This window comes from Leptonychotes weddellii, chromosome 12, assembly GCF_054177405.1.
Source record: "Leptonychotes weddellii isolate Sample4059 chromosome 12, ASM5417740v2, whole genome shotgun sequence".
Lineage (NCBI taxonomy): Eukaryota > Metazoa > Chordata > Mammalia > Carnivora > Phocidae > Leptonychotes > Leptonychotes weddellii.
In genome coordinates, this window is record NC_138380.1 from 88,201,311 (window position 1) to 88,217,352 (window position 16,042).

The following is a 16,042-nucleotide window of genomic DNA, read 5'->3' on the forward strand; positions in this document are numbered from 1 at the left end:
GAGCAGAAAGATACAAAACTGACATTGTTTTCAGATGACATGAATGGCTTGCAGAAACTCCAAAGGAATATACAAAAACAAAGTCCTGGAACTAATAAACAATTTAGCAAGATTGCAGGATACAATATTAATACAAAACAGTCAACTGCTTTCCTATACAGAAATAATAAACAAGTGGAATTGGAAATTAAAAACACAATGACATTTATATTAGCATATGAATTAATGAAATACTTAGGTATAAATCTAGTAAAATTTGTTTAAGATCTACATGAAGAAATCTATAAAACTCTGATGAACAAAATCAGAGAAGAGCTAAATAAATGGAGAAACATCCCATGATTGTGGGTAGGAAGACTTAATATTATCAAGATGACCCCTATCATATGACCAAGATGTAGTTCTTCCCAACTTGATCTATAGATTCAATCCAATCCCAATCAAAATCCCAGCAAGTTATTATGTAGGTATTATCAAAATGATTCTAAAGCTTATATGGAAAACAAAGACCCACGACAACCAACACAATATTCAAGGGAAAGAGAAAGTTAGAGGACTGATGCTGTTCAACTTCAAGACTTACCCTAAGCTGTAGTAGTAATCAATTGTCAAAAAAATAAACAAATAGATCACCAGAACAGAACAGAGAGCCTAGAAATAGACTGACATAAATATAGCCACATAAATTTTGATAAAGGAACAAAGAAAATGTAATGAAGCAAAGATATTTTTACAACAAATGATGTTGGAATAACTCGACATCCACATGCAATAAACAAAAACAAAAACAAAAAGTAGAATCTACTCACAGACCTTACAATCTTCACAAAAACTAACTCAAAATCAGTCATAGACCAAATGTAAAATGCAAAACTATAAAACTCCTAGAAGATCACATAGCATAAAACCTAAGTGACCTGGGTATGGTGATGCCTTTTTAGATAAAAGACGTGATCCATGAAAGAAATAATGGATAAACTAGATTTCATTAAAATTAAACTTCTATGTTGCAAAACGTAGTATCAAGAGAACGAGAAGAAAAACCTGAATGGGAGAAAATAGAGGAAAGACATGTCTGATAAAGGACAGGTGTTGAAAATATATGAAGAACTCTTAAAATTCAACTATAAAATTGTCAGCCAATTTGACCAACTGAAAAATTGTCCAGAGACCATAATAAATCCATTACCAAAGAAGATATATGCAGATGGCAAATAAGCTTATGAAATGATGTTCCACATCATATGTCATTAGGGAAATGCAAATTAAAACATCAGTGAGATACCTCAACACACCTATTAGAATGAACAAAATCCAAAACATGTCAACACTAAATGTGGTAAGGATGTGGATCAACGGGAACTTTCATTCACCGTTGGTGGCAATGCAAAATGGTACAGCCAATTTGGGAGACCATTTGGTGGTTTCTTTTTTTTTTTTTTAAGTTTTATTTATTTGACAGAGAGAGACACAGCGAGAGAGGGGACACAATCAGGGAGAGTGGGAGAGGGAAAAGCAGGCTTCCCGCAGAGCAGGGAGCCCAATGCGAGACGTGATGCCAGGACCCTGAGATCATAATCTGAGCCAAAGGCAGATGCCCAACTGACTGAGCCACCCAGGCGCCCCTCTTTGGTGGTTTCTTACAAAAGTAAACACACCCCTATCATATGACCTAGCATTCATGCTCCTTGGTATTTACCCAAAGGAGCTGAAAAGTTATGTCAAAAAAAAAGGGGGGGCCTGCAGATGTTTATAATAGTTTTACTTATAATTGCCCAAACTTGGAAGCAACCACAATTTCCCTCAGGTTGTAAATTGATTATTAAAAAAAACAAAAACAAAAACCTGTGATAATCAGACAATGGAGTATTATTCGCGCTAAAAACATGATTTATGAAGCCATGACAAGACAGAGAAAACCTGGGGCGCCTGGGTGGCTCAGATGGTTGGGCATCTGCCTTCAGTTCAGGTAATGATCTCCAGGTCCTGGGATCGAACCCCACGTCAGGCTCCCAGCTCAGCAGGGAGTCTGCTTCCTCTTCTCCCTCTCCCTTTCCCCCTGCTTGTGTGCTCTCTCTCTCTAATGAATAAATAAAATCTTTTAAAAAAAAAGACATAGAGAAACCTTAAATACACATTTTTAAATGGATGAAGCCAATCTGAAAAGAGTACACTGTATGATTCCAATATATGACATTCTGGACAAGGGAAAACTGGGGACAATAATCAGTGGCTGCCAGACATTTTTGTCGGGGAGATAAATAGGCAGAGCCCAGAGAATTTTTGGGGCAGTGAAAATACTTGGTGTGATATCAGAATGACGAATATATGTCATTATACATTCATTTAAACCCATAGGATATACAGCACTAAAAGTGAACTCTAAGAGAACTGTGGACGTTGGATATTATTTGTCAATGTAGTCTTGTCTTTGGTAAAAACTGTACCAGTCTGGCAAGTGATGTTGATAATGGGGGAGACTATGCATATGTGTGGGCAAGGTGTAGATAGGAAATGTCTGTACCTCGCTCTCAATTTTTTTGCAAATCTAAAAATGCTCTAAAAAAGTCCTTAAAATTAAATTAAAAGACTTCAAAGATGCAAATTTGAGAAATGTTTTGTATCTTGTGGTTCAGCTTCTCATTGACTTTTTTCTTTTCTTACATCACTGCTCCAGGCCAGCCTTCAAGAAGGCCTCCAGGCATTGTCCTAATCATACAGGGGATACAAATATAGTACCATTCTCTTTTATATGAAGAATCGAGCTGTTAGACAGCCTTTTGGGGAAAGAGGAAGAAGATCTAGCTCTCTATGCATTTCTTAATCCACTTCTGATCCCATTTTCCAGTTCATTGACCGGTGACTTACCTCATCAGAATTAGAAATTAAACAGGTCAGCATATGTAAATGTTTTCAGCATGCAGGTCTGAGAGAATCCACAAATAAGACAGTCCACCAGGAGACCAGAGTTTTAACTTTAGACTATGGTAGAGGAACCTGTGTAAAACTGAAATTTGATGTGGATGTTGCTTCTTTGTTTTCCCTTACACCAGCTTTTAAAGATAAGTGAAAGATGAACAAGCCCGAAGGGCATTAAGGCCTCAGTGAGAACTTCGTGAAATGCAGAGAAAAAAAGATCATCATGAATTTACATTTCTGCATAGCTATTTGTATATTACTCTTTGCAAACATTTCATGAAAAAAGTATTTTCAGAAAAGGTGGTTGAACAAATCAAATCTTTCTCTCTTGTTATCTCCCTTAAAAATCACAAAACAGGGCACCTGGGTGGCTCAGTCGGTTAAGCGACTGCCTTCGGCTCAGGTCATGATCCTGGAGTCCCGGGATCGAGTCCCGCATCGGGCTCCCTGCTCGGCAGGGAGTCTGCTTCTCCCTCTCCCGCTCCCCCCTCTTGTGCTCTTTCTCTCACTCTCTCTCTCAAATAAATAAATAAAATCTTTAAAAAAAAAAAAATCACAAAACAATATCCCCCTTCCCTTAAATAAAGAAACAGCCACAAATGCACATTATAAATAATCTACCTGATAGTGTGAACTCTAAGCTGAAATAGGGGAGGATGTTAACAGTCAATAGAGATCTACCTACATACCTAAGGCTGTGAGAGTTTCTCCCCATGTTGGTTATGTGATATGGAGATAAATAAATATGCACAAATAAAATAACACAATCATTAAATTGATGAAACTCTCACCCTGTATATTGAAAAGTCACCATAAATTTCAAAACAAATAATAAGAATCAATATGTATTTATATTCTACTGAAGCCAAAAAAAACTACAAGTCTGGAGATGGGTATTAAAGAGGGCACGTATTGAATGGAGCACTGGGTGTTATACGCAAACAATGTCTCATGGAACACTACATCAAAAACTAATGATGTCATGTATGGTGACTAACATAACATAACATAATAAAATAAAATAAAATAAAATAAAATAAAATAAAATAAAATAAAATAATGAAAAAATATATATACATATGGAAAAAAGATGATTAAAAAAAGTAGAACCTAAGGAACAAAATCAGACTTCTTCCCCCCAACATTCAAGGCCATACTATATCCTCACTCCCATAATAAGGAAACTCTCTGGTGTTCCCAAATATTCAAAGATTGAGGGATTAAGCTTCCTGAGCCTCCTTTTTTGAATTGACAACATGATGAAGAATTTCTGACAACAAAGGCCATCAGGAGGATTTGGAAGAAGTAGAGAAGAAGTTAATTTCTTCATCTTTGAAAGAGGACACTAAAAGGTAGTGATTTGTTTTTAAGTTATGAATAAAGAAAAAGAAACTTACGGGTCTAAGTACTATAAAGATTGGAAAGTCTTTTATCACCAATAGGCACAAGTGAGGAAATATTTTAAACGTAAAAAAGAAAAAAGAAAAGAAAAAAAGAAAGGAAAGGAAAAGAAAAGAAAAGAAAGAAAAAGAAAAGAAAAGAAAAAAAGAAAGAAAAGAGAAGAAAGAAAGAAAAAGAAAGAAAGAAAGAAAGAAAGAAAGAAAGAAACCCCACCCAAACTGTGCTACAAAGGGCAAAAGACAAGGAAATATTTAGAAAAAAAACACAAAGTTGAAATAAAATGAAAAAAATTCAGATCAAGCATAACTGTTACCAGACCCCCACAACCAGGTCCTTGAGTCTCAATGTCATAGAAATGAACACTGAACTCAAGAGAAAGAGAGCAAGCAGAGTTATCAGAGATAGCTTGCAGGAGGGAGCCAGCAAGAAAGGGGAATGCTGCACCCCCAGGGGCACTTCCCCAAAGGGTGAGGGGCCAGGAGTGGGGGAGCATCCTTCAGTCCCACGGTCATTATCTGTGGTCCTTACTTTACAGTGGACACAAGACAATCACAGGACACCCCTCTTCATGGTCGACATTCTTTCAGGGCTCCCGGAAAATAGAAATACTTGTGCAAGCAGGCTCTAAACTGTGTTACTTCTAATTTTGCCCAGGAGTTGTCTCTAAACATATGGAAACGTTTAACCCCTGACTCAGATCAGTGGCTTTACAGGAGTTAAGTCCCTCTTGCTTTTCCTGTACTCTCATAACTACATTTAAAAAGTTAAAAATGCCTAACCATGTGTTTTGTATGAGAGCCAGATATATATTTTAGGTAGAAATATTGAAAATTCCTAACAATAAATGAAATACATTTATGTATCTTATTGAACAAAATAGCAAACCAAACTATATGGGCAAAAAAAACCCCAAAACGCCATAATTTGAAAAATACATTTTAAAATATCATGTCAGTCTATAATGTATCAAATAAACAAAGGAGTCAGGATGTAGAAAATCTAAATAAGGGGCACCTGGGTGGCTCAGTCGTTAAGCGTCTGCTTTTGGCTCAGGTCATGATCCCGGGGTCCTGGGATCGAGCCCCGGATTGGGCTCCCTGCTTAACGGAAGCCTGCTTCTCCCTCTCCCACTCCCCCTGCTTGTGTTTCCTCTTTTGCTATGTCTTTATCTGTCAAATAAATAAATAAAATCTTTAAAAAAATCTAAAAATATAATCTAAATAAAAATCTAGATAATATAATCATTTAAATATAATCATTTAAAAATAATACGTATGCATGCTTAGTGTTGGTAATAATCATACAATTGCTACTGGGGGCCTATTTCCAACAATTTTAAAGAGGAGAAGTTAGAAAACACACCCCAGTAAACTGTGGCATAACAAAAGTAGCAAGCTGTCATGCCAGGGTGCAAGGTGTTTCATCAGGGCATTCCTACCACCAAATATACATGAGAACTCTTAGCCCATGTTTGTTTGCATTGACCCCTCTAGAGTTGGTAATCCTTTCTAACTTAATGTCCCCTCTGCAGGTTTCTTTAGAATTCGCTCATCCATTCTGTGACTCAGTTTACAACACTGAGCAAAAAACAAGGGCTCTTCATGAAAGTCATGGTGGCTGTAGTTTCATGACCAGTCAACCCAATGACTGAAAATGTTCTCACCAGGCTTCTCCTGGTGGCGGGGCCTGCTTAGAGGCATTTTCCTTCTCCCCAGTTTTATTGAGATATGATCGACATACGTTACTGAATAAATTTAAAGTGTTCAAAACAACATTTGACTTAACAAATATTATGAAATGCTTACTTCAGTGGGTTTAGTTAACATCTATATTCTAATATAGATACAAAAAAAGAAAGAAAGAAAAAAGTGAAGAAAAAAACATTTTTTTCCTTGTGATGAGAATTCTTGGGATTTACTCTCTTAACAACTTTTCTATGTACCATAGAACAGTGTGATCTATAGTCACCATGCTGTACTTTGCCTCCCTAGTACTTTCTTTCTTTCTTTTTCTTTCTTTCTTTCTTCTTTCTTTCTTTCTTTTTCTTTCTTTCTTCTCTTATAACTGCAAGTTTGTTCCTTTTGACTAACTTCCTCCAATTTCCTCTCCCCCTACCCTCGGCCTCTGGTAACCACCAGTCCGGTCTCTTTCTATGAGTTTGGTTTTTTATGAGTTTGGTTTTTCATTTTTTTTTCATTTATTTATTTTTTTGAATTCCACATATAAGTGGGATCATCAAGTATTTGCCTTTTTCTGTCTTATTTCACTTAGAATAAGGCCCTTGAGGCCATCCATGTGGCTACAAAAGGCATGATTTTCTCAGCCTTTGTGGCTGAATAATATCCCGTTGTATATGTATACCACAACTTCTTTATCCACTCATCTGTCTGTGGACATGAATGTTCTTTCCATGGCGCTTTCTTTTTGTTTCTCAATGTCTACGTATATTCTGACGTTTTACTAATCATATTCAGAAAATTAATGCAACACATTTCCTTTTTTTATTGTGATAAAACACGTAACAAAACACTGTGTATCCATTCATCCATTGATGGACGAGGGCCACCTCCAGCCTTGGCTGCTTATGAACAATGTTGCCATAAACCTGATGTATAAGTATGTTTGAGTCCCTGCTCTCAGTTTTTTTAATTATATATCTAGAAATAGAACTGCTTGCTTGCATGGCAATTTTAAGTTTAGCTTTTTGAGGAAATACCAAAAAGTTTTCCTCAGCAGCTGCACCATTTTACATTGCCACCAACAAAGCAACTGGGTTTCAATTTCTCCACATCTAACCAATACTTAAAATTTTCTTTTTCTTTCCTTACTTTCTCTCCCTTCCTTCCTTCCTTCCTTCCTTCCTTCCTTTCCCTTCCTTCCTTCCTTCCTTTCTTCCTTTCTTCCTTCCTTCCTTTCTTCCTTCCTTCCTTCCTTTCTTCTTTCTTTCTTTCTTTCTTTCTTTTTCTTTCTTTTCTTTCTTTCTCTTTTTCTCTCTTTAATCCTAATCTCTTTTATCTCTTTCTTTCATCCTGATGGGTGTGAAGTGGTTCTTACTATGTTTGTTTCTTTTTAAGATTTTATTTATTCATTTGAGTGAGAGAGAGAGACAGAGCAGAGCAGGGGGACGGGGAGAAGCAGACTCCCTGCTGAGCAAGGAGCCCGGGGCTTGACCCCAGGACCCTGGGATCATGACCTGAGCTGAAGATAGCCCCTTAACCATCTGAGCCACCCAGGCATCCCCTTATTATGGTTTTGATTTGCATTTCCTTAATGACTAAAGATGTTGGGTGTGAAGTAGTTCTTACTATGGTTTTGATTTGCATTTCCTTAATGACTGTGATGTTGAGCATTCTTTTCATGTGCTTATTGGCCATTTGTATATTTCTTTTGGAAAAAAGTTTATTCAGTCTTTTACCCATTTTTAAATTGGGTGTTTATTGGTGTTGCCCTTGCATTGTAAGAATTCTTTACATATTCTGGATTTAATCCCTTATCAGATATATTATATACAAATATTTTCTTCATTCTATGAGATGTCTTTCACTCTCTTGATAGTGTTCTTTGATACACAAAAGTCTTTGTTGTTTTTTTTCGTTAATTTTGATGAAGGCTAATTTATATATTATCCTTCTTTTTTGCCCATGTTTTTGGCAACATATTGAAGAAAACATCACCAAAATCCAATCTCATGGAAATTTTCCCCTATATTTCCTTTGAAGAGTTTTATACTCTTAATGCTTACATCCATTTTGAATAAATTATTTTATGTGGTATAAAGGAAGGATCTAACTTCATTCTTTTGCACATCTCCATATATCAGCACTGGATGAAAGACATACTGAGAATTTTTAATGTTCCAGTGTAGTTGCATTAAGAATCCAAGAGGCCATATGCTGAGAAAACATTACCTTGGGAGGTGTACCTTGGGGCTATTTTTGCAAATTACAGTGGCAACTTTATGATAGAAATATGTTTTATTCCAGAAGCACTTGCAATATTACTTTTCTATATTTTTTCTTTTTTGCAAAATCTATATTAGATCACTAGAAAAATGTGAGTACATTTCACAAAGTATTTATGATGTGGATGACATTTGGTTTTCATCAATGTAATAATATTTAAAAATAACAAAAATAGAAACTAAAAATACAAGTGCTTGGCAAGTCATAGTCACCTTAAAATTTTTTTGTTTCAAAGAGGAAATCAATACTCGATTGCCGAATGCCTGGAAAATAGCTATAAAGACAACAGTGCATATCAATTTTTATGGACATCAGTTTAGCCTGGGTCAGAGGAAATTCTTCTGGATGTTATGATAGCACCAGAGCATACAACCAGCTCTCCACAATAGGAAGCAACATATCTTGAACCAATGCATCAGGGTGAGGGGCAGAGAAGCCTGGCTTAGGAAGTCAGACTGTACTGGCCACAATTCACAGAGGCCCGAAAAGCAGACCACATCAGCACGTCCAACAGAGTCCAAGAACTGGACAAGAACATGGGCATACATAACTGATGCCAGCTTTTTTCCAGCTCCACGGGATAGCCACCCAGGCACACGCAGAGGAGAAGAAATACCAAAATGCAGATTATTTATAAGAAGAGACAGTCACTTGAAATAGGCTAAGGGAATGAGACTGAGATGCCATCCATATATCTGCTGACTTTCTTTTTCTTTCTTTTATTATGTTCAGTTAGCCAACATAAAGTACATCATTAGTTTTTGATGTAGGGTTCAATGATTCATTGGTTGCGTATAACACCTAGTGCTCATCACAACATGTGCCCTCTTTAATACCCATCACCCGGTTACCCATCCTCCACCCCCCTCCACTCTGACACCCCTCAGTTTGTTTCCCAGGGTCCATAGTCTCTCATGGTTTGTCTCCCTCTCTGATTTCTTCCCATTCAGTTTTCCCTCCCTTCCCCTATGCTGAGTTTATTTTTCATCACCAAACTCCAGTGATTTTGTTTTTTCCTTGTTTCTCAAAGTATGATCCAAATCACTTGTGTAGGGGTGACCTGGTATGCTTGTGGAAATGCAGGTCCTGGATCCATCTCAGGCCCTCTTGAGTCAAAATCTTTTGGGGTAGAACTTGAAGCTCCACATTATCACCAGGCACCCTGACCCTCTTATTTGGAAACTAAAGTCTGAGAATTGCAGCTTTATACTTCTGTTTATGCTTTGCAAGCCTAAGATAGCAAAGACCATACTCACCTATTAATATCTCTGTATGTTTTAACTAAGTTCCTAGTTTTTTTAAGTAGTAGTCATGCTTTTCAAATGTTTTAATGTTCACAGCTATTTTCCTGTTTTTCTCCAAGTTTGGATGGTGGCTGTGAATGAGCTTTGACTTCCAGTCAACTCATGTCTACATGGTACAGATGGTAAACCCAGCCATCCACGTCCAATGATGGAGACCATTAGATGGGAGGTCATGAGACTGAGCTGCAGGTAAACCTTGTGTACTAATCAGCTATACAACTGATGTAGCTCCTGGAAAACATGCTCCCACTGTCTTGGACAACAATTCTCCCAATGTTATGGTTGATGGGAAACTAGTGAAGCTGAGCTCTTGGGATATAGGTAGATAAGATTATCCTACCTGTGGACAGTTGTATTCTTTGCATGTTCTGCATCATTTGTAAATGTGCATGCCAAGTGGTGTGCTGAAGTATGACATCTTTTCCCCAACACTCCTATCCTCCCAGGAAGAGCTAAACTTGAAGTGAGGGATAACAAAGGCATGACTGAGAAAGCAAAGGGGACAAAGTCGACTCCAATTACCTATCCACAAAGTTCAGTCCTGGCTGAGGAATCAGTATTATGAAACACTTAGAGTAGTTTTATGCCCCTCCCTGTAAAGAATAAGAAGATACAATGTTTTCTGCTGTAAATGCCAGAACCTTTGACCTTTATTGCCCTTTCCTGCCTACAGAGCCCTTGTGGATTTGCTTAAAAAGTGGTAACACGTATGCCCTAACTGACAAGATTTATCACAGATATTTTCTTTCCATGAAAGTATTTTGAACCCAAGAGTAATTTCAAAGGTTTTGTTTGAATAAAATATAAGAATTTATACTTTCACATTCTATTAAAATTCAGCTCTAAAATGACAAACTTCATAAAGCCTTTTTAGAAGACTTGCTCTTCGTCAGATTAGGTGTTACCAAAATATTTTCTGAAGTTAGTTACATTGCTGTGCTATGAGCACTAAGCACTCAATGTTGTTTTTTTTTTAAAGATTTTATTTATTTATTTGACAGAGAAAGACACAGCGAGAGAGGGAACACAAACGGGGAGTGGGAGAGGGAGAAGCAGACTCCCTGCCGAGCAGGGAGCCCAATGCGGGACTCCATCCCGGGACTCCAGGATTATGACCTGAGCCGAAGGCAGTCGCTTAACCAACTGAGCCACCCAGGCGCCCAGCACTCAATGTTTTAAAGGCCTTTGTCTTGAAGAAGAAACATCTTCTGATTTAGGAAATGTAGGCACTTTTTTTTGGTAAAAGTTGTGGTAAAAAAAAATAAATAAAAAATTTATTTATTTTAGAGAGAAATAGTGTGAGTGGGGGAGGGGCAGAAGGAGAGAGAGAGAGAGAATCTCTAGTAGACTCCCCACTGAGTGCAGAGCCTAACTTGGGGCTTGATCCCAGAACACTGAGATCATGACCTAAACCAAAATCAAGAGTCGGACACTTAACTTACTGAGCCACCTAGGTGCCCCCTTTAAAGTCATTTTTACATATATATAAAAAGTACATTCTTTTATCTACAGATGACCTCAAAATGCCATCACCAAAAGACTACAAATCTACTTCTAGGTACTATATGGCCTTTCCTCCACATCCATTCAACACAGGGTGGGCCACATTGATATTTCCATAAGGCCAAGGGAGCTATCTGCATGAGGTATGGACAGAACTGGGACATGTGTGCTTTCTGGGAGTCCAGAAATTTAAACTGTAACCTTATCTTCTGGTTTATTATGAAGATAAATTTGTAGTATATGTTCTATTCAATTTTTAAATTTCTCCTTTTCAGTTGTATCAGTAATATATAATGATAATAAGAATACATTATTCCTAGAGATGCAGTGAAAAGTACCTATTATATATATAATATATAATAGCATAAATTTTATTATATAAGCATGTTATATTGTTAATATTAATAAATAAGTACTTAGAAAAATATCTCAAATGATAGCACATTAGTGTAAAGTATACAGAAAATTTTGTACTCAGTTGAAAATGGTAAAACTCAGAAATCTAGAAAGAACAGATGGGTAGAATGGAATGCATATAGAGAAGGAGGGAAGAAAAGAATTGTGAAAATAAACTCATGTTTTCAGAAACAAGATTGAAAAATAGTTATTTTATTTTTGGAGATACATGATTAAAAATAACTTTTGGCCTCAAATATAAGAAAGTGTCCGTGAAAATGTATAGCTTTATTTGGACTAGAGCTAAAAGTAACAACAATACCACTGGTTGGGTGGTCCTAGTGATGGATTTTTGCTCCATTAGGACCATTTTTCCACCAATTTGAGTCCATGAATGGAAGTGGCTCAGCCATAGATCCCATATTTTCCTGGTAGAAGGACTCAAAATGTCATACGTGACAGTTGATCTTGAAAGTTGCTTCAAATCTTGAATATATTTTTTTATTCTAAGGAAACTTGAGATTATTGTTCCACTTTAAATAAGTTAATGTCTTTGGATCAGGATAAATCTCTTTCCTGTCACACGAAGGGCCCTTGCAGATACACTAAGGGGGGAATGTGTAAGATTGTGAGGAATTAAAGAGCATGTGTGATGTGTTAGAATGCTAGAGAATGAAAAATAGTGATGCAATTTAAAAAAAAAAAAAAAAGCCCAGGACAAATACATGCCACAAATATATAGATTCATTAGCCTTAAGTAATTCTTAGGCAAATGTCCTAAAGCAATTATCAATATTTTGAGTATTTCTAGAGAACATTCTTGATATGGAAAAAAGGTAAGCTGTAAATAAAATCCATATGTTAGACTAATTTTCCTTTATCGAATCCTCATTAGATAGGGAAATCAGAGCCATGATGTGTGTGAGTATGCATAGTGAGTGTATATGTGTGTGTGTGGGCCTATGCCTAAAAAACCAAACCAAACCAAACCAAACAAAAAAACTGTTCCAGGGCGCCTGGGTGGCTCAGTCGTTAAGCGTCTGCCTTCGGCTCAGGTCATGATCTCAGAGTCCTGGGATCGAGCCCCGCATCGGGCTCCCTGCTCGGTGGGAAGCCTGCTTCTCCCTCTCCACTCCCCCTGCTTGTGTTCCCTCTCTCGCTGTGTCTCTCTCTGTCAAATAAATAAACAAAATCTTTAAAAAAAAAAACTGTTCTATTTTAATAATTCGGTTGAATCACAAACTCATATTTTCCCAAAGAAAACAATTCCAACTCCCAAAATTGTTACCGAGAATTGCTGGAAAGAGGCTGTCATGCCATTTTCAGAACCAGAGTTCCTTGATGGGGGATTGATGGTATAAAAGCTATACTCTTAAAGCTTCTAAGAAGCTATTGAAATACTTGAAGAGTCAGAAAGAAATCTTACACAAAAAAAGGTGATTCATTGTCAATTATCTTAGTGGGAAAGCTGATTGTTCTAAACTCCATTAGATTTTCCTGAGAAAGGCAAGACTCTCATGATGTCTTTAGAATTAATTTTAATGAACATTGAGAGCAATAAGAAGGTACCTTCTCAGACTCTTAGTGAAAGACAAGATTTTAAACGAGGAATACAGACTTGAACATGGTAATTATTGATTCAAGTAGCAGTTCCACCACTAGTTAATTCTGTAACTTGGATGAAATTCTTAACTTTTATCACGTATTTTTCTATTTTGGGATATAATAATATTAGAAATCTAAAATGATTACAGGAAAGATTAAGTAAAATAAAGTTCATAAGGCACCTGACAGAAAGAGTAAGATTACTGTGTGAATTACTCTTCTTTTTTCACCTTCAGATTGTATCAAACATTCTAGTGAGAATGAAGTGAGAATTTTCATTATTATGATTTTGTCCCATGGAGAGCAACCAAGCTTTGCTTTGCATTATGAATTTTAACAAAAATTCAAGTCCAAAAGCCCATTTCAAATATTCAAAAAATGTATCTTATAAATGTTAAAACTAAAATAAAATTGACTTGCACTTTTATGAACAGATTTGCATACTTTCTGCAATAAATGTTAAGTAGATGGATGTCTGATTTCTTGTCATGCCAAGAGGAGATAATTTTCAATATGGATAACTTATTTTCATATGATGAATTAAAAATAGACTGAAGAAGCCTCTACATTTGTTATTTCATTATCATTAGAAGGGAAAATTAAATTTAACTATACCAAAATCGAATTACTATTAAATTGAAAGATATATCCTACATTGACATACACAAGACTAAATAAATCCATTCAGCAGGTTAATTCAATATCATATTTAGAATTATGTTTTATTAGCGAAATATTTTTATGGGCTCAAAAAGTAGTGTGAATTAAAACCAGACGTTTATCTTGGTATAGAAAAGCAATGAATAGTATTTGTCCTAAAAATGATCCAGGACCAAATTATCCACGATTTCATTCTGTGCAGATTCTCTGGGACTAGAAGTGAACTGTCTGGAAATTTGAACATACCCAGATAAGGATTTTAGGGGAAAAAAAAAAAAGAAAGAAAAAAGAAAAAAGATGCTGTTTCTGCTTATAGTAGTATGTGAAGCAGACCTCTCTGTTGTATGATCATTTGATTGAGAAGAGATATAAAAATTGCTATGTTTTGGCCCACTTTGTTCCAAAGGTAGGCATGGTAAATCATTTGTACTGAATCTGGGGTGATCACTTCTTGAAGGGTTTGACTCTTTGCCAAATAAAGGAAAGTGTATTCTAGAATTACTGGACTCATTTTAATAGTCAAAGTCTATAAAAATTAAGTCTAAAAGGAGGAAAATTTAAAAACCTACAAGGAGGGCACCTGGGTGGCTCAGTCAGTTGGGTGTCTGCCTTTGGCTCAGGTCATGATCCTGGACTCCTGGGATGGACCCCCACATCCAGCTCCCTGCTCAGCCTCTGCCCCTCACCCCACTCGTGTTCTGTCTCTCTCAAATAAATAAATAAAATCTTAAAAAAAAAAAGACCTACAAGGAATATTAATCCACATAAATGAATTAACATAATAAGAAATAAAATCAGAAAATTTCGCATATTATTTTTCCTTAAAGAAGAACACATGACAGAAATATAAAATAGAGTTGTGAAATCTGAAAAGAATAACTTTTCCTAGTGAGCATTTTAAAAAAATGTATTTGTAAATTTTTATATAACCTTTACATATATAGTGAAGATTTAATCTAATAAAAAATTACATATATATATATATGCAGTTGAAGACTTCAAATGTAAATTGAAGGCTTAAAAAGATACTTGTTTTTACTGGAATTAAATGAGTCCAACAACCTACATAAGCAATAAAAAATATAATGAAGACAATAGAAGGAAAATATAAATAACAGCAGAAATTAATACAACAGAAAAAAATCTACAAAAGACTCAAAAGACAGAAATAGTTTTCTTAATAACTCTACTTTTAAAATATGCATATAATATATAAATGACTAAATAAATAAAATAAAAGAATTTAAAAAGACAAATCTCTAAAAATTTAAACAGAAAAAGAAAACAATTTATAAAAGAAAGGGGGTTCAAACAAAATTAAGAATGGAAATAAGAACATAGTTAAGGATGCAACAGAGCATTAAACTGATAAATTTGAAAACCTATATGAAACAAAACATCTAGAACAATGTAACATACCATAATGGATTCGTGAGTATCAGACTAATCTCACATTTTAAAAATTTGAATCAGTAATTTAAAACTTTCTTACAAATGATAAAAAAACAAAAAAAAATTACATTCCAATTCCTTCTATACAATTATTATAATCCAAATGTCAAAACCAGATATGGATCATGTGCCAATTTAAGTCATCAGTATAAATGAAAAAATCCTAAACACTATAGCATCAAACCAAGGACATTGATGCATAAAGCTTGTTATGTGCATATATTAACTTTTATGCTATGAACAATACTTGAATTAAAAACAGAATAGTTTTTAATGAAATGTATATATTTTACCATTTTTTAAATTAATATAACCATTTCAATATATGTAATTATTAAATGAATCTCAACACCTCTTCATGGTAATTCTTTTTTAATTTAAATGGTTTCAAGGGAACTTCTTACTTAAAAACATGTTCTATATATCAGAACTTCTATCCAGCGCCATAGAACACATATCCTCATAAATTAAATGTGAGAAGCATTCTTTAACAAATCAGGGAAAAGATAAAGATGCCAATAATTATAGCTTTTTAAAATATGTTACTGAAATTCCTAGCCAATGCAGTAAAAGTGACTTTATTTAAAAAATAAATGTGTATGATCAAAAGTTTTAGGCTAATTAGTTTTAACAGCATTCTGTAAATCTATAGATGGTATTTTTGGCAGTAGTATTTTGTGCGGGGAAGGCAAATCTGTATCCGGAGTAGATGTCTATTCCAGTAAGAATAAATTGCTGCTGCTTCCATGATGAAAGTGGTCCAATGTAATCAACTCGCCCCGGGTAGCTGGCTGATCACCATGGGGAATTGTGTCATATTGGGACTCAACGTTGGTCTCA